The sequence below is a fragment of the Syngnathus leptorhynchus genome, chromosome 21 (assembly GCF_054491065.1).
Source record: "Syngnathus leptorhynchus isolate UIUO chromosome 21, UIUO_Slep, whole genome shotgun sequence".
Classification (NCBI taxonomy): Eukaryota; Metazoa; Chordata; class Actinopteri; order Syngnathiformes; family Syngnathidae; genus Syngnathus; species Syngnathus leptorhynchus.
This window is the reverse complement of record NC_141215.1, coordinates 1,648,358-1,676,274: the sequence shown is the minus strand read 5'-3', so window position 1 is coordinate 1,676,274 and position 27,917 is coordinate 1,648,358. Positions and strand designations below refer to the sequence as shown.

Below are 27,917 nucleotides of genomic sequence, written 5' to 3'. Positions count from 1 at the left end.
TGACATGGTAATGGCTCATAAAGGGAAAGTAAATTGGGAGAGTGAGGTTTATGAGCGCGGTGCACTGAGAGCTAAAGTGCCAGAGGAAGGCAGCGGTGAGATGACTGTATCTGGCTGGGATACCGTTTTTTTTTTTTTGTGAGGGAATAAAGTCTCTTTCTCTCTCTGCGAATAAAAAAAAAATACTCTCATGCTGCTCCAATGAATAAAAATTACAGACGCCGCACAGATTTGATTATCAGAATTGAATTTGGTCTCGTCTTTTTACAGTTTACCCGCCCTCGGGGAATGGGCCAGCAGAAGCCATCCATGTCAATTTAACAGATCTGTCCAATAACAATGACTATTTCAGCCCAGCGTCTGCAGACATTCCGGCTGCAGTGATTGGCGTCTATATCGAGGGATGCCGCAGCGGGAGTGGTGAATTAAACATGAGGGGGGGGGGGTAAATTGAGATGCCGAGGACGACGTTCTTGCGTCAAACCTTTGACCTCTGCGGTCGTCGGATGGATCACCTACACCTGGCAAGCGGCGTGAGAGCGCAGTGAGGCTTGTGATTGGATGGTGCCGTCAAAAAAGCCTCTGTGTTTAGAGCAATAAAAGAAACATTTAGAATTTAATGAGGCCTGCACACCAGCAGCCATTTTCAACACCTTTGGTAACCTCCTGTTGGCTGACTTTTTTTTTTTTTTTTTTTATGGACAAAGGCATTATACCCACAAGTGTAAATGGGAAGAAATATGGTGTTTCCCATTTACAACAGTTTTCACTTTCCTGGGAAGACTCGCTCGAAGATTTTCAAGTGGGTCTGCGAGCACTGTACACAAAAACTTTGCCTAAACTCTTCCAACAAAGCTATATGTCCAAAATGTTTGATAGCCAAAAAACGACTCATGTCAGCTGGTTTGATTTAGGAACTTCACATTGTTTTCATCCTCGACAGGTCCCCAACTTTGTGTGCGGTGGCAGCAATCCGCTGTGGTTTTCAGCATTGGCATCAAAAAGTTGGTAGCACCCAAACGCCAACATTTTCCAAATCTCTCCACTCTAATGCTTCAATTTGAGGTTCTTATTGCAGTGGGAGAGAGAAATATCCTTAGTGCTTACTGCTCTCAGTTACCTCGTGCCAAGTGGAGCCTCGTGCCCAGATTCTCCGGTCTGGGCGTCATATGCAGGAACTTTGGCAGGTTTCTCAACAGCCTCCAGCCAGTGATGAAGAGTCCAACCCTTTCGCCATGAAACAGGTCCAAAGTAACTCAAGTGGAAAGCCTGACCTGGGCTGTGAGCGTGAAAGGTTATTGCCAAAATGCATAAGCATCCTTGTACTAATCGGATGCCGCTTTGGAGAGAACAACAACGACACGGTCGAAGCAGATTACAGCGAGAGGAACAAAGCAGTGAGTCTTATCTTAAAGCAGGGGTGTCAAACTTATTTTTGTTGCGGGCCGCATCATAGTTTGCTTTAAAGGGCCATTAAAATTGTCAACCCAAATGTATGAACGTCTCATATTGTATATATAGTATAGGCTACATCAAAAACTGATAACAAATTTTCAAAACAGAGACTAATAAAAACTGTTCAAATATTTAAAAATGAAATATTGAAATCAAATCTTGAAAAAAATAATCTATTTAAAAAATGAATGCTAATAAAAATTGCAAACAATATCTCTATTTTTAAAAGTGAAAAGAATCAGAAATTTTGGAATTGACATGAATTTGATGCACAATTTGTCTTCGCGGGCCACATAAATTATGTGCCGGGTCGTATCTGGCCCCGGGGCCTTGACTTTGACATTTGTGTCTTAAAGATATGAGAACCGGGATCTCTTAACTCATCCACTCATCTTATTGATGAGAATAGACGTAACTTAACATAACTGGCGGTAAATGAGTTTAACAACTGTAAGATGATTGAACCTTTGTCATCGGTTTGTCCAGAAACACTGCAGAAAATGAAAATATTGGCACAGAGTTTACAAGAAAGTTGTTGAATACCGCAGTAAACAAGAGTTTGTACCACCCATCGCCAAGAACATCATCGGCATTAAAAAGTAATTAGTCCTTTTCAGAAAAAAATTCCAACAGATCCAACTGGGGTCAATGGTAGATCTTATTGCCTTCCCTTGTAAATATCCAAGTTAATTGAGATTCCTTTCATTTAGTGGTGCTCATTAAAACCACAAAATTAAAAGAATCCAACAAATACCAATGTGGCCGTGCATGTTTCCCTGTGAAACATCTTTATTCTGTTCGCAGCTACAGTAAGTGGATTGTGATCCCCTCCTGGCTCAAAATGCAAGAGTTACCTTTGACCTCCTGATGCGGTTAAGACAACCGCTGGCACGAGTGCTGCTGTGGGGTTTTGATGTCAAGGAGGGAAAATCACGACACACCTTCTCATGAGTAAAACGGGAGAGGGTGCAAGAAGCAGCGGCAGCAGCTCTGGAGCTGTAATGGAGCGCGGCGGCGGGTGGCTCGCCACATGTTGTACCCGGTTGCCTAGAGCGCCATGGCAACAGGGAAAAGGAAGAAGGAAAGGTGGAGGTTCAAGGACTTCACTTGTTCCAGCAACATTCTAATTACGTTGGGCGTCCGCGTTTAGCGAGATGGATGTTACGCACAGGCAGCGAAACGATCCCCGGGGATTCGGATGCTTTAAAAAGGCCTTCTTACATTTGCATGTTTGTGAAATGGTTACAAAGCAGAGAGATTATGGGATAGATGGTGAACACAGACGTGTACACAGATAGACGTCGACAGAATGGGAGCTGTTTGAAAGAAGCTGGTAAGAGATATGAGGAGAAGAGACTAAAATGGAAAAGGACTGGAGAGATTTGTTGGACTATAAAAGAGTCACTTCTCCGGTTTTAGATCCAACACACATAAAAAGAGGCAGAAAGCAATTATTTGGAAGAAGCGGCGATGTCAGGGAGTCTGGTTGGCACACATGGGACTCATCTGTTACTTTTTGTACGTCTGCATTTTCTTTACACATATTTATGCTAAGCCAAAATTTCCTTGACACAGTCGTTGCAGTTTTTCACATTCACATTTCAACAAGGCTTTCCACCATTTGTATTGGTTACGCTTCGGAAAATTATGACAGGAGAAAGCAAATTTGCAGGTCCACTTCCACTCACCGCTCAGTATGGAGACAGCGAGCTAGTAAAACGCAGGCTTAGCTAAGCAGTATGAAAGAAGCTGATGACGAGTCTTTACAACCTTACAAAAAAAACGATTCTAGTAAATCTATCATCTATAAATCTATTCAATGGAACAGCAGAAAAAAACAGACCAGTTAGTCAAAGGTTGCTTGAGTCTCGGAGGTCACGTGCGAGCCTACTAATACGCTAGGACGAGCAACTCCATTACATTTACCGACCCGGCGCTGTAATCTGCCAGCGTGTGACGAGCAATTCCGAGGAACGCCTCTGTCCTTGCATTTGACGTGCTTCTACCTTAGAGCAAGAAGCGAGGACAGGGAAGGCATCGGGATGACGATTTCTTTGTTGCCTGTAATGGACTATTTCATAGTAACATGCAATTGGACTGCGTTTCTGATGGATAGTCGCCATTGTTATGGTAAAGTCACTTTTTTTTGCAGACACTGGGTCGCCTATTAATCTCAGTGAAGTCTACGGTTCCATTGTGAAAAAATTTTCATTAAACCGTAGCACCAATGAATGTCAGCGTAGCACCTTTCTTATTCTAGGAAGGATAGAAAGAAAATAAAAAGATTGACTGACGCGTTGAACAAATTAATAGACACAATCCAGCATTTGCTGGGTGAGCGTGAACTTGGCTGACCCGATCCCAGACCGAGAAGACTGACAAGAAGAGAAGTGTCAGCTGGGAAAAGGAAGCAAACATGGACCACGGTTCAAGACATGATTGAGATATAGCAGCTTTGCAGAGTTTCTGATTCCTACTTCTCTCTATCGCCGTCTGGCAGTTTGTAAGGCTCTGACATTGTTACTGTCAAAACTCACACCGTGGCGCCGATGCGCAAGTTGCACGCGCTATGACACATACAAGCACATGCACTTGTACTTACCGCCCACTCACGTGTTGATGGATCAAGTGACTTCTGTCTCTGACTGACTTCTTCTGACACAGCCATCTTCACCCGAAGGAAACAAGCAGACATTCCTCGCCCAAAAAAAAAAAAGTTTTACCCCCCATCTGATGTCACTGTCACATCCACGCACCATGCTGCGAGGCTCAAGTTCGATTCCAGCTTGGCCCTCTCTCTCTTACGAACCAACTTTGGAGAGTATGTCTTGTGGACTTTAACTTTGTGACTGCGAGTGTTTCCCTTACAGCTAAAATCACACAAAGGTTGACCCAAGAAGAAAATAAATTATTATTAGCTTCACAGAATATTCCACAACGTAAAACTAACACCCCAAAAGCCTCTAAGGCAGGGGTCACCAAGTTCGGTCCTGCAACATACCCGATTCAAATCGGTTGATCATTGGAATCGGGTGTGTTGTCGTTGGGCAGCACCTAAAACAGGTTGGATATGACCCTTTGAGGACACGAGTTAGTGACCCCCTGCTCTAAAGGGACCGAAGAAGAGGGTGATTTAAACTCGCCATCAAATCCAACGCATCCTTCCGTATCCACAGGAAGCAGCTGCAAAGCTCTGATTAGCATCAATGACACTCCACCCTATCCATCTGATCCCTGTTCGAGCTTGTTAAACCCAAATGCGTTTGCTTGTTAAAACTGCCATCTTGTAAATAATAGATCCTCTTATCAATACCTCCGGGAGGGAGGGAGGTGGATAAACAAGCAAGCGATCTTATCAAATCTAAAAGGTGATCAGATTTGCCACGACACCCATCGTTCGCTTCCTGCCCATCTCGGGGTTGTATTGTCACTACAGTTCCCCAAATCCAACCCTGCATTGTTGTCTAAATCAGGAATTGTCAACTGATGGTCAGTGGCCCTCTAGTGGTCCGTGGTGGTATCCCAGGTGGTCCGGGAAATTGGGAAATAATTGTAACATTTTTAAAAATGAAATGATTCATAATTTAGGCTTGATTTATTTTCCAACTAATTTGGTTTATCATTTACCCATCCAAATTATGTCAAATGGAGCTGAGATTCCCAAAATAGACAGACAGATGCAAATAAATATCCTGTATAGGTCTATCCTCTTTGGTGCAAAATAAAAAAATATTCCGCCAAGGCAGTGGTCCCAGAGTTGCTTCTTAGTGGTCCCTTGGACAAAACCAGTTGAAAATCCCTGGTCTAAGTCATAAATTGCTTCTCGGCACCCGTGTCCATTTAACACATTACGGCTAGTAACACCAACAAAAGCTGCCAGTCAAAAAAGTGAAACAAGTGATGAGTTCAACAAAGGTTAACATACTGTAACAGGGCAAAAAAAAATAAAAATAGTAGCAGCAGTTATCAGCGCATTGAAAGAAAAGCCCACCGAGATGGCGGTAAAGAGATTGGCTTTCGAGAGACGGTGTAGGAAAAGCTCATTAAAGCAGTGTCATTGAGGAAATGGACAATAAAAAAAAGCATAAGAATGAACACAAGAGAGCGTGAAAGAAAGGAGAACAAATGAGAGGCTGGACCGAGGAGAAAAGGCAGATAAGCGATGGGGAGAGAGGGAATTGCCAGAGTTACAGTATGGCCTCGGCAATCCGTTCCTTTCACATAAACCTGTCTGGAAGCTGCAATACAATCGGTGAAAAATTTCAATTCTTTCTTGCTCGGCGCTCATTTGGATGAGGCATCTGGAGGTCGCTTCTTTTTATTCTGTCAAACTCCATTGGCGGGCGGGCTAGAGAGATTTTTCTTCTTTTTCTCTCTTTGTATACACTGTTGGCTGAGCTTCAATGAGTCTCGGCGGTCCGTCTGACGTTTACCTAGGGGGGGTTTTAGCACTGGGCCAGAAGAAAAGTGAGGCACATCACTGTCCTTCATGGTTTGAGAATCTATTAGAAAGCAACCACATTAAGGCAGAACCTCTGATGCAGCTCTTGGTTTAGTTCCCAAGTGTCCGGCGAGAGTACTTCCAGCAATGTTTGAGCAGAGCAATTGAAGTCTTGTTTACTTAATCCAGGTGGGCGTGTAAAAAAAATCTCCACCGGAAGAAAAAAAAAAACGTAAAGTGTCGACATTTCGTTTAACCAAATCCACAGTGCCTTTTCCTCTCCTGTACCTCGTCATCTTCTTCTCCCGTCGTCATAAGGTAAATTCTGACTTTGATCTCTGGCGGCTTTATCGCAGCAAACAGCAGTCAGAGACGTATGATCAGAGGCTTGCGGCACCTCTGATGGAATCCAGACGGGGATAGAAAGATAGCAGAGGGTGGGCTGGGACCAAAATGTTGATAATAAAAATGTGTCATCTTCAGAGAGAAGGAAACTAGAGACAGTAAAATGGAATAAATCTCGAAATCATCCTTAATCAAGACAGGTAAGGAATCATATATTCAAAGCAAATATTCTAAATTTCTGCAAATGGATGGGAAAGATGGTCATGATTCTGTTGCGGCTTCAGGTTAAACGCTGAACTGACCCAAAAATTAATCTGGTTTTCATTTTAAAACTAAAAGGATCTTGGGTGAAAGAGCCATTAGATTACTTGTGTCAAACTCAAGGGCTGGGGGCCACATTCAGCCCGCCACATCATTTCAAGTGGCCCGCAAAGGCAATTCATATGTCAACTCAATGTTTTTTTGTTAAAATACCAAAATTGTAAATTGTCTTATCTTTTATTAACAGTGAGGTATTGCAAACATTTTTAAAACCCCACTTTCAAAATAAATTAGAAAGTGGGTTTTTTTATGCTGGGTTCTGTAATGGCCCCACAAGGGAAACCATAATTATGACATGGCCCGCAACAAAAATGAGTTTGACATCTCTGCATTAGATGAAGAATAGGCAACTTAATTTTTTTTTTTAAATAAACACACACAAAAAAACACTATTAAACATTCTGTGTATAATTTCTACGCTTCATTAAGTGTGAAAAAAAATAGACTGTTATGCAAATCCACGGGTGTTGAAATGCGAACATAAAGGTGTAATGTCACCAATAACCACTAGGTGACAGAGATATCGTCAATGGGCTTATACAGGGTCTTACACTTTACGATGAGTAGGCCTAATATTTTTTTACAGATTTAAAATGATATGCAGGACAAACAGCATGACAATAATTTTCATCTACTCAAGTCCAGTTTAAAATATATAATTACTATTGTTGAATATTTTTTTTGTCGCTGATAAACTTCTGCTCCAACCTCGAGCCAATTTATCAGTAATATAGTACAAATGAGATGGATGAATTTTTACTTCGTGAAAAAATGTACAATATGCACCCCTAAATCTTCTACTTGCCCCCCAAAATTTTCAGTTTAGTGGTACAGTCTGCATGAATTTGAATGAATTCAATATGCATATGATATCATTTGTTATAATTTTAGGACACAAAGCAAATCTTTAATGTATTGCAGTCATGTCGAAATATCTTAAGGTTATTAGGGTTCATGGTATGGTTGCCTCACTGCCAAAGGCTACAATCCATCCAAGTAATTAAAGTGTAATTGATTTACCTCGACAGAAAGGTGGAGCGACACCGATAGTCCGCAACTGAGGATTTCTCCGCGCAGAGGACAGTCAGATTGCCCTTGCAGTCGGACCGCCTTATCAATTTGATTAAACTGTGAAAGGACACTTAAGATCTCAATTGCCGGCACATTAGTAGTCCACTCAGACCCCCTAATGCAGAATCTTAACGTTTGAGGTATTGCGGGAGCTCCAAAGATGATTTGATTCCACTTAGATATACCCGCCGAAAATCAAGCGGCGATTAAATAATGCGAAGGCTTCAATAGGAAAGGACCTGCCTGGTTTGAAACATCAATTTCTAAATGTTCCTTTAGTGTCGGAATAAGAAAACAGTCGCATGGCAGCAGAAGTAGACGGAGATGATTACGATATTTCAGCAGCCGCGACGATGATTGGATTTTTATTGAGCCTTCGGGGAAAAAGACGAGTTAGCATGCAGAGTCGAAGCTAAATTGAGAATGGACCTGGCAAAATTATCATTAATCGGCGGTTTCCTCACAGCAAAGACTATGAAAGTGTTTTCCATTGAAGTATGATGGGATGCCGATACGAGTTTGGACAGCCCCATGACGACTGGATTTTTTCGTTTGGGGAACCCAGTCTCCTCCCTGACCAATTTAAAGTCACTCATGATGAGTTGCGCAACTTTTCCCATCTCATCATTTGACCGATAACTAGGGATGGAAAAATGAAGCTTCAAATTTGCTTCATGAACCACTTGTATTTTTTTTACTCCTCTAGGTGGCAATGTTGGTTTGAATACAGAGGCTTAAGAAATGGCAAGTCAGTAGACTTTCAGTCCAATGCTGCACAGAGTCAAAACATACAACTGCTTCATGATGCAAATTTGAAGCTTCATTTTCCATCACCACCGATCATTTACGATGGCAAGGACAGGTTGAAACATCCCACCGTTTCAACCAAGGGTCAAGTCGTAAATATACACGGGCCGCATGCCAGCGACTTCCTTTTTGGACATCACGCATATATTTTTATGCCACAAGTGATAAAAGCAAGGGAACACATAACTCCTTTTCAGGAATTTAACTGACATGTCCCTGAAAAATAGATATATAAATAAATTACGCAGGACGTAATGATGACCACTTTCTATGTTTTTTTTTTTTTTTTGTATCTCTGTTTGTGGGCAATTTGCACTTGGAAAAATGGTGCAATATATTACAAGAGTGCTGGCTGCAATAACCCCCAGCTCCCCACTTTGGTTGCTCCCCGATGATAGTTTTGATTGAAGTCATTGCTGATTAATCTGACGGTCATTTCAGAGGCTGTAATTTGACGATGGTTCGCACGAGGTTTCGGTCGGTTTCAACAAATATCGTCGAATGGATTGGACAAAGTGTGTTTGCTTATGTAAGGCAGTAATTGTCATACAACATTCAGATATGAGGATTTCTTCAAGCCCGCAGTCATGAATATGAAATATCTGTAAATTGAGTCGATACGCGTATAATAGATTTATATCATCACGAGTCAAAAAATGATTGACAGTTGAACCTTGTGATCTTAATGAGAAAGCAATTTAAGCAACTTAAGATTTCTAAAGACGTATTTAAAGGTATAAAATCCCCACCTAATGGGTTGTTAAATTTGTCAAAGTATGCAAAGAAAGGTTATTTTGCGACATTTTTCAAACCTTGACACCGAGTGCTTCAGAACATGGGGAAATTTAAATATGGATAGAAAATATCAAAGGGCATAAAGAATCACAAGGAGCAGTCAGTCAGACAATCACGTCTGCAGCTTTTCAAGTGCTTTTTCTTTCTCAAAGTTCAGTCTAGTCTGACTGATAATATGTTTGTCTCCTGCTCTTTAAGATCGTATTTTATCTGTAAAATATCTCATCTCAATTCATTTGCTACAGTTAAATCGACCTTAAGACTTCAGTTTCATCAATTTGACCCGCTTAAAGCTGTAAATGGTGACTGAGGTATGGAAAAAAAAAAATCCTTTCTGACTGACGGAAGCAGTAGACGACTGAATCCAGGCAGCTCACAAAGTCAAGCGTCTCCATCTCAGCGGCGTCCTGATTGGGCCGATAGCCCGCTGAGTGGCGGGAATTGGGAAGCTATTAGGTGATTGGTGCTTCATTTAAGGAATCATTTATGCCCGAGGCTGCCCTCCAACATTTGAGGGGGTCTCGGCTCAAATTAAAGCCACATTAAAAGTGGAGACGACCAAGGAAGAGCGACTGGACTCCCAGGATACTGCAATTGATGACACGGGCAGATATTTCAGAGTTTTGGAGGGGGAGGGGGCGGGGCAAGTAGCCAGGAAGAGTCAACGGAATTCCACGTTGAGCTCACAAATGGCATGATCAAATGGTGAGGCAGGCAAAGTCAATCACTGACCGCCACCACCACCTGCACTTCTTTTCTATAACCATACAATTATAATATTTATGAGCTGTCCCGCTGATGGAAATATTATTTCGCCTCACCCCACTACTCCCTATCTCCTATTTTTTTTTTCTTTACTTGACTTTTGTATCTCCTCAGCATATGGAATGATGTGAATATTAACAGCTGATGGTCCCCGATATGTGGATGAAAGACATATTTGTATTATGGGCAAAATTCGCCAAGGGCCATAAACATCGCAGGAAATGACAAGAAACGGGAAACGTTCATTACAACGGCAAGAGCAAATGCTTCCATCATATCTTCTATCCGGAATAGGCTAGATTGTTTTATCGTGAGCCTATGATTGTGAGGGGCATCCAATATCTTCATAATGCACATCACGAAAATAGTTTCTAGTCGAAGAGACATGCTTCAATCATTTGAACTGGAGGGTTGATATATTGACGGCATTTTGCACTTATTGGGCTAAGATTCTCTCTCCAGTAGAGTTACCGCCCTTTTCCAGATATGTGGTAAACATTTGTTCTCCATTTGTTGTTGAAAGTCATCAGTATACAATCCAAGTAGACGTTGAGGTTTTATGAGACCATGTTGATGGTGGATAGCATTGGAATGCTGATACTGAAAAGTAATTAGTTTCTGTCGCAGGTAGGTAGACTTGGGAAAGGGAGTCAGAGTAGAGCCACAATACTTCTGCGTCGACAGTAGCGATGGAAAAAATGAAGCTTCAAATTTGCTTCATGAACCGGTTGTTTTGTTTGACTCCTCTAAGTGGCACTTTCTGTTCAATATTAGGCTGAAAGTAAACTGACAAACCCTTCATTTCAACTACCAGTGCTATCCAGAGGACTCAACAATACAACTGGTTCATGAAGTAAATTTGAAGCTTCATTTTCCCCCATCACTATTTGATTCCACAGGAGCCTCTTGAGGTGGTTTGGGGATCTGGTTAGGATGCTTCCGAGACTCCTCCTTGGTGAGATACTCGAGGGATGACCCGCTGAGAGGAGGCCCCGGGAAGACAATCGAGACATGACGGATCAGTATTGAAGTCTTCCCTTCCCTTCTTGAGCTTCTGCCTTTGCGACCCGAACTGATAAGCAGAAGAAAATGGATGATTGCAGAGATGGGACAAGACAGAATCTCCATCCTTAGCCTAACATCAGGAATTTGTACATGTTTTCAAATATTCCCAAATATATCCTCATGTTTTAAGCATTATTTGATGGAATATGATGGGGGGGGGGTAAATCCTGTTATGACAGCACCCATGTTAATATCCTAACGCTTCAAGGACGCGGATTGCAAACGATACCCTTTGGATTTCTGAGATTACATAACACCGTATTTGCCAATCTATCTTCCTCGCAAAGTTCCACAGCTGGGATCAAACATGGAAACTTCATAGCATCGAATATTAGTCAAAGGTCTCTTAATTATTCCGTCCTACATTTGCCATTCTCCATCAAGCAATTAATCATGCTCGGGCAAGCGGCCATTCATTTCAAAGTTTTCATGCTCACTTTGCCACCATGGTGTGCAAACATGGCAGCCACTACGAGACATAATTGTGGGAATAATAAGTACATAAACAAAGGTAGGACAAAAAAATGGTCGCTGGTCTGAAACACGTCGGGACAAATCCAAAGACAAGTGAAGTTTGCGGAAGCCAGAGGCGATGTCGCTACACACAGCAAGACAATTTGACCATCCACCGCAAATTGAACACGTTTCCTTTCGGGCAACCAAGACAATGCCGGAACATTCATGTGAGGACAATGAAGCCTCGCAGATCATTTCAACCACCTGGTGCAGCAGGTATGACGCCACGCCCGTTTTGATTAGATTCTGCTCTGATGTCAATAAAAAACATGAGGGGCCTCACATCTCCAGGCAGAACAAGCCTGGCGCGACTCACACTCAACTCGCTCAGGCACAACAGCAATCGATAGTCATTACACACTGCGAGGGTGTAATATTCCCAACTATTTAGAAAAAAGGAGCACAGGAATCCTCCCTAAAATTCTCAAGTCTTGAAAAACATCTTCAGTCTGAATGTTGCTTATATATAAAACCACTCAGAGATCACATGCCATAAATGTTATGAATATAAACCAACCATAGATGAGCGCATCAATCATGAATCGGTGGAGTGGGTCCCTGCGGTGCTACGTGAATCGATACAGGAAAAACAAAAATGTCATGCCTGATGGAAAACGGAGACAAATCACAATTGCTTGTTGGAAATGGTGGCAGTGGTTTGACCATTTCTATTACAAAGGCCAGATTGGATCATAACATGTGCTGTGACACTTTCTATTTATTAATTATTGCCTGCAACTAGTTCTGATTATGTTCATGAGGTTTATCCGCTGATGCACTCCCGTACACCGCAGAGACTATCGAGTACATCCTGGCGCTTATCTCACAACCGACGTTATTGGTTGCAATTGTGTTTTATTTGCACAAGGCATCCAAAAGGCCCGATGGCAAACAACTCACTCTTGTGTGCGAAATATGATCTGTTTGCACAAACAGGAGACATTGTGACGCCGGATAGCGAAACCACTTTCAATTCCTTCTGTAAATGGACTTCTGTGCCTCGGCACACACCGCAATTGGTTTTATCTGCCTTCTCACAACATACACAAAAGCATGGATGAGGACGCACTATTCTCCCAGGAACAACAGTACTCCCTGCTTTAGGGAGCAGCCCAGTCAGTGGTGTAATTACAGGCTGCGTCCTTGCTCTCCGTTGGCTCCTGAGCATCCCAAATGTGTCTTTATGGCTTTTTTTTTTTGGGGGGCATTATGATACAGTTGGAATTTAGTAGGATTTTGGACAAAAATCTGACTGGAATTGAAATGTATAGAATCATATAGAGCTGTCAAAATTAATAAATCAATTGACAACTAATCAATTATTAAATTCACTATTTTAGTCATCGAGTCATCATTTATATTCATTTTTTAATTCAAAATGATCCAAATCATTTAATGTCAGCCTCTCAACAGTAATCATTCATTATTTTTTTAATCATTCATGAAAACAGATTGATTATCTTTAATGTTTAATCAAAACACGATATTTGCAAACATCTGCAATCACTGCACAAGTCACTGAATTAGTTTAAAAAAAATTGTTTAAATCTTTTTTTAATCACCAAACAACCCCAAATGAATAATTGCTTAATAAAGAGTAAATGAGAAAAAGGTTTGGAAAGACACTCGTGCAAAATTAAATTGTATCCGATAGAATAATTGATCATCTGAAAATATTGGATCGTGACAGCTCTAATATGATGCGTAGAAAATATTCCCCCCCCCCAAGTCTGATAGTGAATTATTGTGCTTACATTGCTTTTACAAGACATTCAACTAAATTCTCTCCAAATCGCCTCTTTAAAAGTTGACCGATCCGCATTCACACAATTTACAATTGCGCAGCAAGAAATTTTATATCATTTCATATTGTGGTGGAAAAAGTGTGAAGACCTTCCTTTTGTTACATGTACTGTACAAATCAGCTACTTCTTGAAAATCAACGGCAGTTTGCATAAGATATCAAAAGAAAAGTCTTTCGATGTAGTAAAGCCATGAGGATCACAAGGCAGTAAGGACAAATGGGAAACTAAGAGGAAAGAAAAGATTTTATAACCTTTAAAAAAATTTTTTTTAGAACCCCAACTGCGGATGTTGAAGAAAAGCTCGAGAAGAGAGAGCGTGAGCCTTGAGAAGGTTGTTGCCATTCAGCGGACAGTGACCAAAGCCTTCAGATTTTTCACTCAAATGTCAGGTTAAGGGAGTGCACAGATGGATGAAAAAGCACATAAAAATCATTCATTACAAAAAAAAAACCTGTCATAGCAAAAAAAAACTTTCTTCACACCACCTGCTTACACCCCCTTCTCTCTTTACTTCAGTGAGATTTTTGGCCGGGAAATGTGAATTTCAGTCCAGGGAAAGTGTTTTCGAATTCACACAAAAGGATCGTGCGTAATGCGGATGTGACTGTGTGGACACTTACATAAAGTGACGCAAATGGATTAGAGTGAGATTCTCCGTTGTAAAGCTTTGCAAATCCATGCGCCTGATTAAATTAGCTTTTGTTTGCAAGTTGTGTTTGACAAGCTGGGGGCGGGTTCATGCACGTGACGTGGAATGTCGTCTCAGTCAAGAATGTATTGTTGGATGGCACCAACAAACCTCAGTATGGATCCAGTTGAGGGCTCAAGTACGATGGATGCATTTTTTTTAAATACCTGCTTATTGGATAGGACAGGAGGTATAAAGAAAAAACAGCAATTACCTTTGGAATCATCGTAGCCATTCAACAGACTCTAAAACTCGTCCACGTCGTCATTAAAGTGAATTGTGCGTTCGCAGGCCAGGATTGCTGTAAGTACACGGCTACTACCCACCTCTGTTATTGATTTTTGTGCTTTGGATCAATAAATACATCTTTTTTTTCCCCTTTTAAAGTGATTGGAAATTGATGAAAGCAGATGATGATTGGTTTGCTGCTCCAGCACCGGTATGGAAAAAAAAAACTAAAACGGTACAAAGTGCAGATTTGTGTAAATTAAACAAGGCGAATTAAATTTGAATTTTGTTCATTGTACTTGTGGATTTTTGCCAAAATAAATTCTGAATATCATCATGGTATAAAAATCCCAAAAGTACTTAAATGTGTTACAATGTCAAAAACTAACACGGACATCTCGTCCATTTTCATGCATCTCATTTTCCAGTGGCGCCTATAGAAAGGGACATTGGGATTCAACGCAACAGACTCTATTAACCAATTCTAGAGAGAGCTAACTGGTCAAAGTGGCGTCCTTCGGTGGTGCTGACTGAGGGTATAAATTTATGACTCCCTCAAGCATGCAACCCATCAGCGCATTCATTCCGGACGTGTGTGTGTGTGTGTGGGGGGGGGGGGGGCCCCGACTCGTGAAGGTCAAGCATCGAGGCAGTAGGCACGAAAAAGAAGCTTGCTGGGAATATTGATTGACAATGTTTACGGCAGACACCTGCGTCATTATCTCCCCGCCGCTTTTATCTAAAAAAAAAAAAAATGGATCTGATAAGACTGCATGACACTCTGTGACCTTTCATATCGGGAAAAAATGTGTCACGTAAAATGGGACATGACTCCGTGACGTCAAATATTATTTAGGCACCATTTGAACATAAACTAGATGGATTGAGCAAATGTAAGTTTGGTGGCTAAAACGTGGAGTTGACAAGATGAGTTTGTGTTCATTGGGAAAGCCAAATGGATTCTTGGACAATTTTCCAAATTGAATGCGAAAGACACAAAAGTGCAAATGGTGGCTGATTCCCAAGGTGAACTAGCAGATGCAGATTAGGAATGAGCAAGTACCGATACCAGGTATCGATACCGATATACAACCTTAGGTCTTTTATGATTGTTATAAAAAAATCCATGTATCAAAAGCACTAGACACTAGTGATATTGGTGTTTGGTACTGGTATCGCAGACCACTAAGGATTGAGTACTGGTATGGGTCTGAAAAAAAGTGGTATCGAACATCCCTAGGGCAGATCCAAACATGGCTTGATGAAGTATATGTTCTCCTTTCTGAGGGATATTGGGGTTCAAGACTTTGTGGTTGCTCGTTGATTGCTTAATTGCATACCCATAATTTTTCATTTATTGTATACCGTCTGATTATTTGTGGCTGCATAGAGCTTTTAAGTAACAATTATCTAAATTAGTATAAAATGATACAACTCGCAGACTGTTACATAATTACCTTCACGAAGGTGGCCTATAGCTAAACTGAGACCTTGACCGTGACTCAGAAGGGATTTTGCTTTAAATAAAGCCGTTTCTCTTCCACCTGATGAACGTATTCAATTCCCGGGCCAATGTGGCAGCGACAAATGACCGCCATTACGGTGCCAGGTTCTCTTTGCACTTTGGCCTCAGCCTTCTCGCACAGTGATCACGCCGGGCATTCATCAGCAGGAAGATGAGATCCATTCAAGGAGGCGCTGATCATTAAATCTACTCGCAAAAAGAAATCATAAGTTCCTAATAGAGTTGCTGACCCGGAAAAGTTCACTCCGGAATCCATTCTACTACAGTTCTGCACAGACTGGGGGAACGGAACAAATGTTGCTCATACAGATGGATCGAGACGAGAAGTCCCTGCAGACACAACAAGGTCAAAGTGCTGACACGGATCAACAATTGTGGCGTATTACCAAAATGTCAACATCTTTCACGAGTGAAGTTTGAAGGACCAAAAGGCCCTCGGTGCCTCAGAGAGGAATCAAAAGAAAAAAAAATCACAGATGGAGGAAATTGGATTGTGAGACCAATTTGAAGCAAAAGGATGTGGAACTCAAAGGATGTGGAAAATCACGGCTATGGAAGAAGACCTTGATATGCTAAACTAGTATTCCACAATGTGTCACTGACATTACACCATTCAAACTTTGCCACTTTTTCTCATTGCAATCCGAAATATAACATGGTTTTTTTTTTTTAACGCAATATTACAGCATTGGTGATGAATTCAATCTTATCAATAAGGTTCTTGTTTCACATCATATCAACGTTAGATTGTACGAAAAGTCGTTTACTGATCAATCAAGAGCATACCTTGACAAATCTGAGACACTTTGATGTCGAAATATAGATTCGTCATGCTCTACTTTGGCGTAAAATGTCAGATGATGATACGACCTTTTATCACATCTCGGCGCGTAGGCGATACGATAAAACTTTGTCTCCTTGTGACTTTTCCACATGCCATCTGTTTTTTAGCAAAAGCAAACGATGTGAGAATAATGGCTCCGTCGGAGACGGAGCGCCACTAATTTCCCACCTGTGGATGCAAACACGACTGATGAAAGGAGCGACTTTGGGTGGCTGGGGTTGACAGAAACTCTCTCAGAGGGAATATGGGATAGGAATAGTGTTGGGGAGGGTAAAGAAAAGGTCAATGTGAGTTCAGGGACGAGGTCACATGGGCATCCTCTGGGATTGCGGCGTAGGGGCAGGTCGGATGATGTGCTCGGCCGGGCGTGGTTTGTGCATATGTTCACGTAAACTGGAGGGGACGGGCGTAACGAAAGCCAACAAAGCTGGTGAAGGCTTTATGGGATTAGCGGGTAGGCAGACGAGAGGATATAGAAACATACCGAAGTAGTCACCTGGATGAATAAATCAAATATTATGAAGTACATTGTCATTTTTAATCTGCAATCCATCGAACGTTGCTTGGTCTTTGATAAATATAGCCGCTAATCTACTCTCTTCAAAATCGTTTGCTCATTCCTCGTTTCTTTAATCCACGTTGTCCCATAAGTCAGCCTGCATTGTTGCACTTGGGTATATTTCAGAAGACATAATGGCAACGGGGGCTGACAAGCGATGGCAAATAAATGGCAACAAGCGAGGGGAGATAGCGCGACTACGCGGCAATGGAGAATTAAGGAGCCTTTGAGGGTGTAATGCCTGAGCGCGATGGCAAACTCACTCATTTTACGTGACTGGCCTTTTCAAGCTTTATCACCTCCTCTGCAACTTCCTTTCATATCCTGATTTTATTGGGCAAATTTGCCTTTCGCGCCGCTTTGAAGGGCTTACGAGATGCTGGTGAGATGTGTGTGGCAAGGGGGGGTCGTTAAGTAGTTTTTGATAATGTCAAAAGGAGCTCCTCTTACTTGCTAAGGGTTTATATAGTACTTCCTGGTCAAGAAAATGGTGACCTAAAACCAATAAGTTTCTGGATTCACCTTAACCTTCAAAGACTGGTGAAGACGCAAAACAGTGATGTTCCCATACGCTTGATTTATTTATGTTCTCGAGTGGTATGGAAAATAAAGCTTCAAATTTGCATCATGAAGGAGTTCTTGGATGTTCTGACTCCTGTAGGTGCAGCATTGTATACTGACTGGCCATTTCATAAACCTCTGTATTCAAACCAACACTTAAGGATTGAAAAAAATGAAACAAGTGGTTCATGAAGCAAATTTAAAGCTTCTGAGAAAGGAACTGGAGGAGGAAGTAAGAAAGTGCATGATATATTGAAATGAATGCTTAAGTTAGCAACCGTGAAAGACAACACCACCAAATGAAAACTTTTAAGGCCAGCCACTTTTTTAAATTACTTTTTGACATTTTACTACACACTAATAATGAAAATATTCCATTAAGTAAAAGGTGGCTAAATTATATTTTGGTCAAGCGTCAGGACTGACTGTAACTCCAATAAGTCACCCTCCTAAAGTGTACATGTGGTCGCTTTGACGTCAAGTACCCGTCCCTGGTTGGGTGACTCCCAGCATCTGTTTGTCCGTCCCCTGATGATCCGCCAGCTGTATCTGCAACTAGATTAGCCCGCTAATGCTAATAGGCTCCTTTTTGTTGGGAACAACATAAAACCATCTGGCTCGATTTCTCAGCTGGTCAACAGTGCGGAATATTGTTAAAAAGCCCGCGTCAGCGTTTGCATCAAGGCGCTCGGGCGGTTGCGCACAATCATATGAGTGTCAACTGGCAACAGGAGTAGAAAAAAAATTACCATAATTTCCGGACTATAAGCCGCACCAGCTAAAGTTCGGGGAAAATTCTGTTTTGTTCATATGTAAACCACACTGGACTATAAGCGGCAGGTGTTTTAAATGAAATATCCTCATTTTCTATTACATGTATTACCAAAACAAATTATTTTACAATATTATAAAGAAGCCATAGATATGCCGCACCGGACTATAAGCCACAGGGTTCAAAACTTGCGCAAAAAGTAGCGATTTATAGTCCAGAAAATACAGGACATACATCCATAAAATGGTGGATTGAAATTACTGCCCGTCTTGTTTTCTCTGTCCAGCACTGGCAACTGTTTCACGCCTGTGGCGGGATCTGCAGTCATGCTGTTGTGCCACTCATCCCCAGTCAGCCCAGCAGAGGTGTGGCTCATCTCAATCAACCAAGCTGTTCCAGATCATCTCGTCAGAGGCTGTCTACAAAACCCCCTGAGAGACAGTGCTCGACGCTTCGACGTTAACCTTCCGGGGTCAGCGCTCAACTCCACATCAAACCAGTGTCTCCTCCCTCCTATCCACCTTGGATCACCTTTTCGTGAGAGAAGTAAATATATTGTTTTTTGCCCTAAAACCTCAGTCTCTGTGTCTTGTCTCCTGGGTCCTCTGCACTTTTGGCTCACCACCCCAGCTGAGCGTAACAGAACGTCGAAGCCATCATGAGCCAAGCCGGGACCCCGGGGGCCGGGCAGCCAAGATCATCCGAATTACGTGAGTTGGTTTTTGGTCAAGCTAAAGAGATCTCCTCACTGCAGCAAGAATTAAATAAGGCTTTCCCGACCGTCTTGTCTCAAATCACTACTCTGGAGAGGACGTCTCAAACCACAGTTGGTTCTGTGGCAACACTTTCCAACCAAGTGCAGTCTATTGCAGGAGCTCTATCTGGCATTCAATGGTCCCTGGAAGCACTTACAGTCCGTGCCTCGGCCGAAGGAAATCCCGCTCCCGTTCATGGCCCTGCCTCTGCTTCCAACCAACAACCCAGCCCTGTCCTTCCCAACCCACAGCAGTCTCAGTCCGAACCTGGCCTAGTCAGCCCTAGGCCTTTCAACGGTGACTTCAATCTGAGCAGAGGTTTTTTGGCACAATGTGAGTTACTTTTTACCCATCAGCCCTCTAAATATTCCTCTGACGGGTCTAAAATTGCTTTTGTCATGTCCCTTCTGGTCGAGGACGCCCTCCGCTGGGCCATTGCGGCAGTTGAGAACAACCCAGTTTTTTTTACCGACTACTCACAGTTCAAGAGTGAGTTTCGGGCTGTGTTTGATCACCCTGCAGATGGTCAAGATGCTTCTAGCCGCCTGCTGGTTATCCGCCAGGGGTCGCGTTCAGTGGCTCAATATACGCTGGAATTTCGGATCCTTGCTGCAGAGAGCCGTTGGAATGACCAAGCCCTCCTCAGTGTCTTTCGCAAGGGGCTGAGGGATTCTATTAAGGACCTCATTGTCCGTGACAGCCCGGAGACCCTTAACGAGCTAATATCCCTGGCTCTCAAGATGGACGCACGACTTCAGGAGCGGCGTACAGACCGAGCCCACCGTAGCCCCCTACAGTCTGTTCCCCGTCGTTTTGCTTCTGTGTTCCCCACCTCACCTTCCAGGCCAACTCCTCATACTCAGGACCCTATGCTTCCCCCGTTCCTATCTACTTCAGGGTCTGGGGAGCCCATGGAGGTTGGCCGATCACGGATCTCACCAGCAGAAAAGCAGCTGAGGCTGAGCAATGATCAATGTTTCTACTGTGGAGAATCAGGACATTTCATCCGGTCCTGCCCAAACCTGCCCAAAAGGCCCAGCTCGCCAGTAGGGGCTATACTGGTGAGCAACACCACCATTCCCCAGCCCAAGGTTTGTTCCAACCGTCTTTTCCCCGCAACCCTGGCCTGGGGCAAAGAAACATTGTCTGTTAGTGCATTTATTGATTCTGGTGCGGACGAGAGCCTTATGGACATGTCCTTCGCACGCCAGGCGGGAATTCCTTTGGTTCCCTTAGATCAATCCCTGTCTCCCAGAGCCATCGATGGTCACTCATTAGGAACCATTTCCTTCTCCACTGAACCTCTTATGCTCACGCTCTCAGGGAATCATACTGAGCCCATCCGTTTTTTTGTCCTTCATGCCCCTACTGCTCCCTTGATGTTGGAGAGGCATGAACCTCACATCTCCTGGGCCTCTGGTCGGATTTTGGGATGGAGCACAGCCTGTCATGCGACCTGTCTACGCTCTGCCCTTTCACCTCCAAGTAGTCCCAGACCCATGCCCGTAACCCCTGATATCTCTGGAGTTCCAAGTATTTACCATGACCTTGCCTCAGTATTTAGTAAGGATAAAGCCCTTTTACTTCCCCCTCACCGGCCATACGACTGTGCGATCGACCTCCTTCCCGGGGCGCCCTATCCTAAGGGGCGACTCTACAACCTCTCCCTTCCAGAGAAGGAGGCGATGCGCAATTATGTTGCAGAGTCCCTGCTCTCAGGTTTCATAAGGCCATCATCATCTCCCTTAGGGGCAGTTTTTTTTTTTTGTGGACAGGAAGGATGGCGGCCTGAGACCTTGCATTGACTACCGTGGTCTTAATGACATCACAGTAAAAAACAAGTACCCTTTGCCCCTTATTAGTTCCACTTTTGAGCCTCTTGCTCATGCCCGGGTGTTCACCAAGCTAGATCTCCGCAACGCCTACCACTTGGTCCGGATCAGAGAGGGCGACGAATGGAAGACAGCTTTCAACACCCATCTCGGCCATTTTGAGTACCTTGTGATGCCTTTTGGCTTGTCCAACGCACCAGCGGTTTTCCAATGCCTGGTAAATGATGTGTTGAGAGACATGTTGAACATCTTTGTGGTGGTGTACCTGGACGACATCCTCATCTTCTCCAGGTCATTGAAGGAACACCACCAGCATGTGCGTTTGGTTCTCCAGCGGCTGTTGGAGAATCGCCTGTTCGTTAAAGCCGAGAAGTGTGTCTTCCACTCTGACTCTGAAACGTACCTGGGAAACATAGTGGAGGCTGGACGGATGAGTGTCGATCCCTCCAAAGTCAAGGCTGTGGAAGAGTGGCCGCGTCCTACCAATCGGACTCAGCTCAGACGCTTCCTGGGTTTCGCAGGCTTCATACGCCGCTTCATCAAGGGATATAGTCAAATCGCTGCCCCTCTCAATGCCCTGACCTCCATCACACGCCCCTTTTCCTGGACTCCCGAAGCCGAGACGGCCTTCACCAGACTCAAGGGTCTGTTCTCTTCAGCTCCAGTGCTTGTCCACCCTGACCCTGAGAGACAATTCATTGTGGAAGTGGATGCTTCTGATACGGGCATTGGGGCAGTCCTCTCCCAGCGGTCGGAGGAGGATCAGAAGGTGCATCCGTGCGCTTATTTCTCTAGAAGTTACGACCCAGCGGAGAGGAACTATGATGGAACAAGGAGCTGCTGGCGGTCCATGATGCCCTGAGGGAGTGGAGACACTGGTTGGAGGGAGCAAAACTGCCTTTTGTAGTGTGGTCAGATCACAAGAACCTGACCTACTTAAGAACAGCAAAAAGGATCAACTCCAGGCAGGCCCGCTGGGCTCTGTTCTTAAGCCGGTTTGATTTCACTCTCACATACCGCCCAGGGTCAAAGAACGTCAGAGCTGACGCCCTTTCCCGTCAGTTCTCTGAGGGCCCTGCTGTCTCGGAGATATCCGACACCATCCTTCTTCCTGCCCGTGTGGTTGGGGCAATCTCCTGGCCCATAGATTCTGTTGTAATGGAGGCCCTGCAAACCCAACCTGACCCTGGCAATGGACCCCCGAACAGGTAGTTTGTTCCAGATGCTGCCCGTCCTCGAGTGTTAGAGTGGGGTCACTCCAGCCGTGTTTCATGTCACCCCGGAGAGCGCCGGACAGCGGAGTTCGTCGGCCGGAGATTCTGGTGGCCCACCCTTAAGAAGGATGTCAAGGAGTATGTTGCTGCCTGCACAGTCTGTGCCCGTAGTAAGGCTTCCCATCGCCCTCCAGCAGGCCTCCTACAACCCCTTCCAATTCCGAGTCGGCCGTGGTCTCACATTGGCATGGACTTTGTCACTGGACTTCCCATGTCCCAGGGTTATGACACCATCCTGACTGTGGTCGACCGGTTCTCTAAGGCCGTCCACTTCATTCCCCTCCCCAAGCTTCCTTCTGCTGCTGAAACGGCTGACCTCCTCACCCTCCATGTCGTACGCCTCCATGGTATTCCCTCAGACATTGTGTCGGATCGTGGTCCCCAATTAATCTCCAAGGTGTGGCAGGCTTTTTGCAAGGGAATTGGAGCCACGGTCAGCCTTTCCTCCGGGTACCATCCTCAGTCCAATGGGCAGACTGAACGCGCCAACCAGGCAGTGGAAGAGACCCTTCGCTGCGTTGCCTCCAGCAACCCCTCTTCCTGGGCTAAGTACCTAGCCTGGGTTGAGTATTCCCTCAACACATTGGAGAGCTCTGCCACCGGAATGTCACCATTTCAATGCTCTCTGGGTTACCAGCCTCCCTTGTTTCCTCAGCAGGAACTGGAGGTGGCAGTTCCATCCACCAGGGCCCACCTCCGCCGGTGTCGACACATCTGGAGGACTGCTCGGGCTGCGCTACTCCGTGCCTCAGTACGATCTCGGCGTGATGCTAACCGGCGGAGGAGGCATGCCCCGGTTTACCAGCCTGGCCAGAAAGTTTGGCTATTGGCCCGGGACTTGCCCCTCCAAACCTCTCAGACGTCTACCCGCAAGTTGAACCCTCGGTTTGTCGGTCCCTACACTGTGGACCGCATCATCGGCCCTTCCCCAGTGCGTCTGAATCTCCCTCCTGCTCTCAAAGTGCACCCAGTTTTCCATGTGTCCCAGCTGAAGCCAGTCGCCACCAGTCCCCTGGCACCGGCAGTTTCTGCTCCCCCGCCACCTCGAGTACTGGCTGATGGTGATCCTGTTTGGTCGGTTCGTAAACTACTGGCCGTCCGTCGCCGGGGAAGAGGCTTCCAGTTCTTGGTAGACTGGGAGGGCTTCGGCCCTGAAGACCGTAGCTGGGTGCCCAGGTCCTACCTTGCTGACCCTTCGTTGTTGGATGACTTCTACCGGGACAATCCAGGTGCCCCGGGACGGTCGTCCGGTGCCTCCCCTCAGGGGGGGGGTACTGTTGTGCCACTCATCCCCAGTCAGCCCAGCAGAGGTGTGGCTCATCTCAATCAACCAAGCTGTTCCAGATCATCTCGTCAGAGGCTGTCTACAAAACCCCCTGAGAGACAGTGCTCGACGCTTCGACGTTAACCTTCCGGGGTCAGCGCTCAACTCCACATCAAACCAGTGTCTCCTCCCTCCTATCCACCTTGGATCACCTTTTCGTCAGAGAAGTAAATATATTGTTTTTTGCCCTAAAACCTCAGTCTCTGTGTCTTGTCTCCTGGGTCCTCTGCACTTTTGGCTCACCACCCCAGCTGAGCGTAACACATGCACCACTTAAGAAATCGACGGAGAAGTTCTCCCTGCTTTCTTTTTAAATATTCTGGCAAGTAGGTAAGAGGTATGGACTAGAAGACACAAAATGTACCGTAAAGACTGGATGAGACTCTTGTGGTTCACAGAATTGAACTGAATTACTCGGAACGCTATGATGGACAGATCTAATATCCACGAGACGACACTCTGCAGGAGCCTGACGGCAAAGCTGTTGGTAACAATAACAGCAAGCCTGATCAAATGAACACTAGCAATGACGGGATAGGGGAAAATGAAAACAAGCAAAAAGACACAATGGGAATGAACAGTAATAGGAAATGCCAAACGTGACATCATTATGTTTAGCATTTAATGCTGAGTGTTCAGATGCCCCCGGTGGCTTTCACCGGGGTGCCAGCCAGCATCAATGCAGCCACCCGGAGGCAATCGGCGCACGCGAAGACGTTCTAAGGTCAACTCCAAAGGCACATGCGCAAGAGGCATAGAGGAGCCAGCCAAATCCCCCGTCTCCACATCAGATGGAATTAAAAATGCAAAAGCAGGAGCTATACATCCACGCCCAAGGCTTAGCTTTAGCATACACTCAACCAGCTCCAGGCAAGAAAAGACGACAAAAGACGAGATAGCAAAGGGAATTGGTAATATGGAGTCACAACGTAATCGGCTTTCGTGTGAAATAATATATGTAGTTAGCTGCCTAAACGAGCCGCCGTATGAATCTTAAACATTTTGATTGAAATACACAAGCGAGGTCAGAACAGTTTGAGATTTCAGATCCAAACTGCAACCTCAACTTTTTCCACCTTGGAAGTTTTTAGTTTTGAAAAAAAAAACATACGTCTCCATGTTGGTTAGGACTGTATCAAATATTTTTGGAATCAATGATTCTATCAATTATTTTATTGAATACTAATTGGATCCAATATGGCTTGCGGTAAAGTTTATTTCAAGATTTCATTAAGGACTCCAGAAATCTGAGTATTTATTTGGAGAAACAGATCAGGAGATTTGGACAGTATTTAGTTAAAAAAATGGCTCAAAGCGATTACTCGATTACTCAAAACGATTATTTGATAATCGATTGGTTGTTGATCAATTAATCGACACAAATTTTGACAACTCTAGTGCTGGTTGATTGTATGGCCAACAATGAAGGACCAAAACTGTAGTTTGGGTCTGAAATATATATTTGTAACCAAGTCCTGGGACTAATCTGATACCTATCGTGTCAAAGTTTTGTTGATCATGTCAAGCTATGTCCATACTACACAGACAGCAGAGGGCGCAATTAATTCAGGCCTAACTAATTTTCTGCGGTTACAGGCAATTTTGGGCAAAATGGATTCCATATGATAATACACATTGAGTTGAAATCATTTAAGTAGGAAATGAATCCATCTGCTTCACTAATGAGCCTGCCAAACCCTTTGACATCATCCAAGATTTATCGATTTAAAGTTGTGGCTCTTTTTATTACCCCTCAGGCGCATGCAAATACTTGTCACCGGGTAATGAACTTACTTTAAACTAAGTTCCCGTGGTCTAAATTACAAAGCAGACGGAAAAAAGACGACAGCCGCAGCGTAACGGCAAAAAGACACAAAATATGTAGAGCGTGTACGCGACGACGGGAGAATAATTCATGGGCTCAGATTGTGCGCTTGGAGAGCTGCCCGCGATGCTGCGTGCATTATGTTAGCAGGGCTGTGGGCACATAAATCACAGCGGCGCGCGCAGCGGAAAGCAGTCGCAGAGGCTGCGACTCACAAAGTACCTGTTTATAGGGAATGACAGTAAAACTCGGCATCCGCCACCACCAGACGAGCACTAAGCGGCTTAATGTCAGCCCCGAACACTGGAGAACAGAGCAGAAGCTTGATAAGGGAAAGGATGGATGGATGGATGGATGGATGGATGGATGGATGGATGGATGGATGGATGGATGGATGGATGGATGGATGGATGGATGGATGGATGGATGGATGGATGGATGGGGTTGGGTGGATGGATGGATGGATGGATGGATGGATGGATGGATGGATGGATGGATGGATGGATGGATGGATGGATGGATGGATGGGTTTGGGTTTGGGTTTGGGTTTGGGGTGGGTTGGGTGGATGGATGGATGGATGGATGGATGGATGGATGGATGGATGGATGGATGGATGGATGGATGGATGGATGGATGGATGGATGGATGGGGTTGGGTGGATGGATGGATGGATGGATGGATGGATGGATGGATGGATGGATGGATGGGTTTGGGTTTGGGTGGGTTGGGTGGATGGATGGATGGATGGATGGATGGGTTTGGGTTTGGGTTTGGGTGGGTTGGGTGGATGGATGGATGGATGGATGGATGGATGGATGGATGGATGGATGGATAAGCGGGGAATCAAATGAGAAAAGGATGGACAAGTGTGTGCGAGTGTGTATATGTGTGTGTAAGAAAGAAAGAGATAGAAAAAAAAAAATTTGGTGACAGGGTGAAGTCACCTTCTTGCTATTTTTTAATCCACTGGCGCATAATCTGAGTATCGCAGCGCAAAAATGTAGATGACACAACAAATGCTTGAGCTAATCATAGCAAGATAAACTTCCTGCTTACATTGGCAACGTTGAGCCTGGACTAGCGACAGTAAATATGGACCCAATTGGAATTCACTCATTCATGTGCTGAATTATAACACCTTGAATGAATTCAGTTTATTGTGTTTTATTCCACTGGTTTGTTATTAGAAGTGTCAAAATTAATCAATTAATCGACGACAAATCGAACGGACCCCCTCATTTTAATAACTGAGTACCGTAATTTTCGGACTATACTACAACTTGCGCTTGAATGAGTAATACCTTGATTACAGTAAATTTCGACAGAAACTTTTGCCCCCCTTAGCGCACTACTATGGCATGATGCACCTTCCGGAGCTTGTTAGCGCAAGCCTGGAAACCTGTAATTGAAAGTGGCAGAGAATGGGCTGTGCTGCTGGGAGGCTAAGAGTGATGCAGACGGGAGGTGGGGGGGGGTCGATTGTGAGTCGGAGGAGAAACAAGAGGCAAAGGCGGCGTTACCCTTTTGACGTTTTGACACCCAATTGGCGTTCCACCCCATGAGAGTTTGGAAGGTTCTTGCCTCCTCAGAAGTTTCCAACCCCAAGAGGGGAAGTCTTAATGAAGACGAATGCAGAGAATCAATTTGCGCTACCTTCCCTCCATCTGGCCTGGACTCAACTTTGCGCCGCAATTTGCGCCGCGACCGGGAGGAAACTCCGCCCGGAGCCGAATAAGCGCCCTCATCCCGTGGGGCGGCTAGACGACACCCGACACATAAGAATACATTCAGATGACAAGAATGGAGTGAGAATTGTTATTGCACATTTTTTATCAAGTGAATGAGTTTCTCCCGCAACCCGTTTAGGCAGCAAAATACAGTAAATCAATACATACAACTATTAACCATTTTGTTTTTTTATATTCAATGGTATCACTTTTTATTTTGTTTTGCATACTTTGGATTCGACCTGAATATAATACTGCAGTATTTACTTTATTTTCAGCCTTTTTTATTTTGTACTGCTGCCCGTCCAGGCAGAAAATTTAGGAGTTGGAGCTAAACAATGTATTGCAATATTAACAACTTAGAGGATTGTTTGTTAGTTCAAAATGGCATGAAGCCAAACATTTCTCCGACTGCTACCCACCCGTTGAGGCAGAAAACCTTTTCAAAACACTAACACACCAAACTTCCAACGACTTCTTCTGCAAGAACTTTAGTAACTTTTGTAACGTCCAAATACAAAGTGCTGCAATATTTATATTTTGAAGTTGAAAATTGTCCCACATCAAACGTCTGACTTCTACTAAGGAGATTAAAGAAATAAGGACAGCATTTAGA

General features: G+C 44.2%; 1 long non-coding RNA gene across 1 annotated transcript in view; it reads right to left on the bottom strand.

The window, feature by feature from the left end:
• Positions 1–10,880: 10,880 nt before the first annotated feature.
• The window catches only part of LOC147040039 (uncharacterized), a 32,385-nt gene continuing 15,348 nt past the window's right edge, over positions 10,881–27,917 (bottom strand). Inside the window, exon 4 of the long non-coding RNA XR_015063171.1 lies at positions 10,881–11,072. This is a non-coding gene — a long non-coding RNA (uncharacterized LOC147040039). The remainder of the gene's footprint in view (positions 11,073–27,917) is intronic.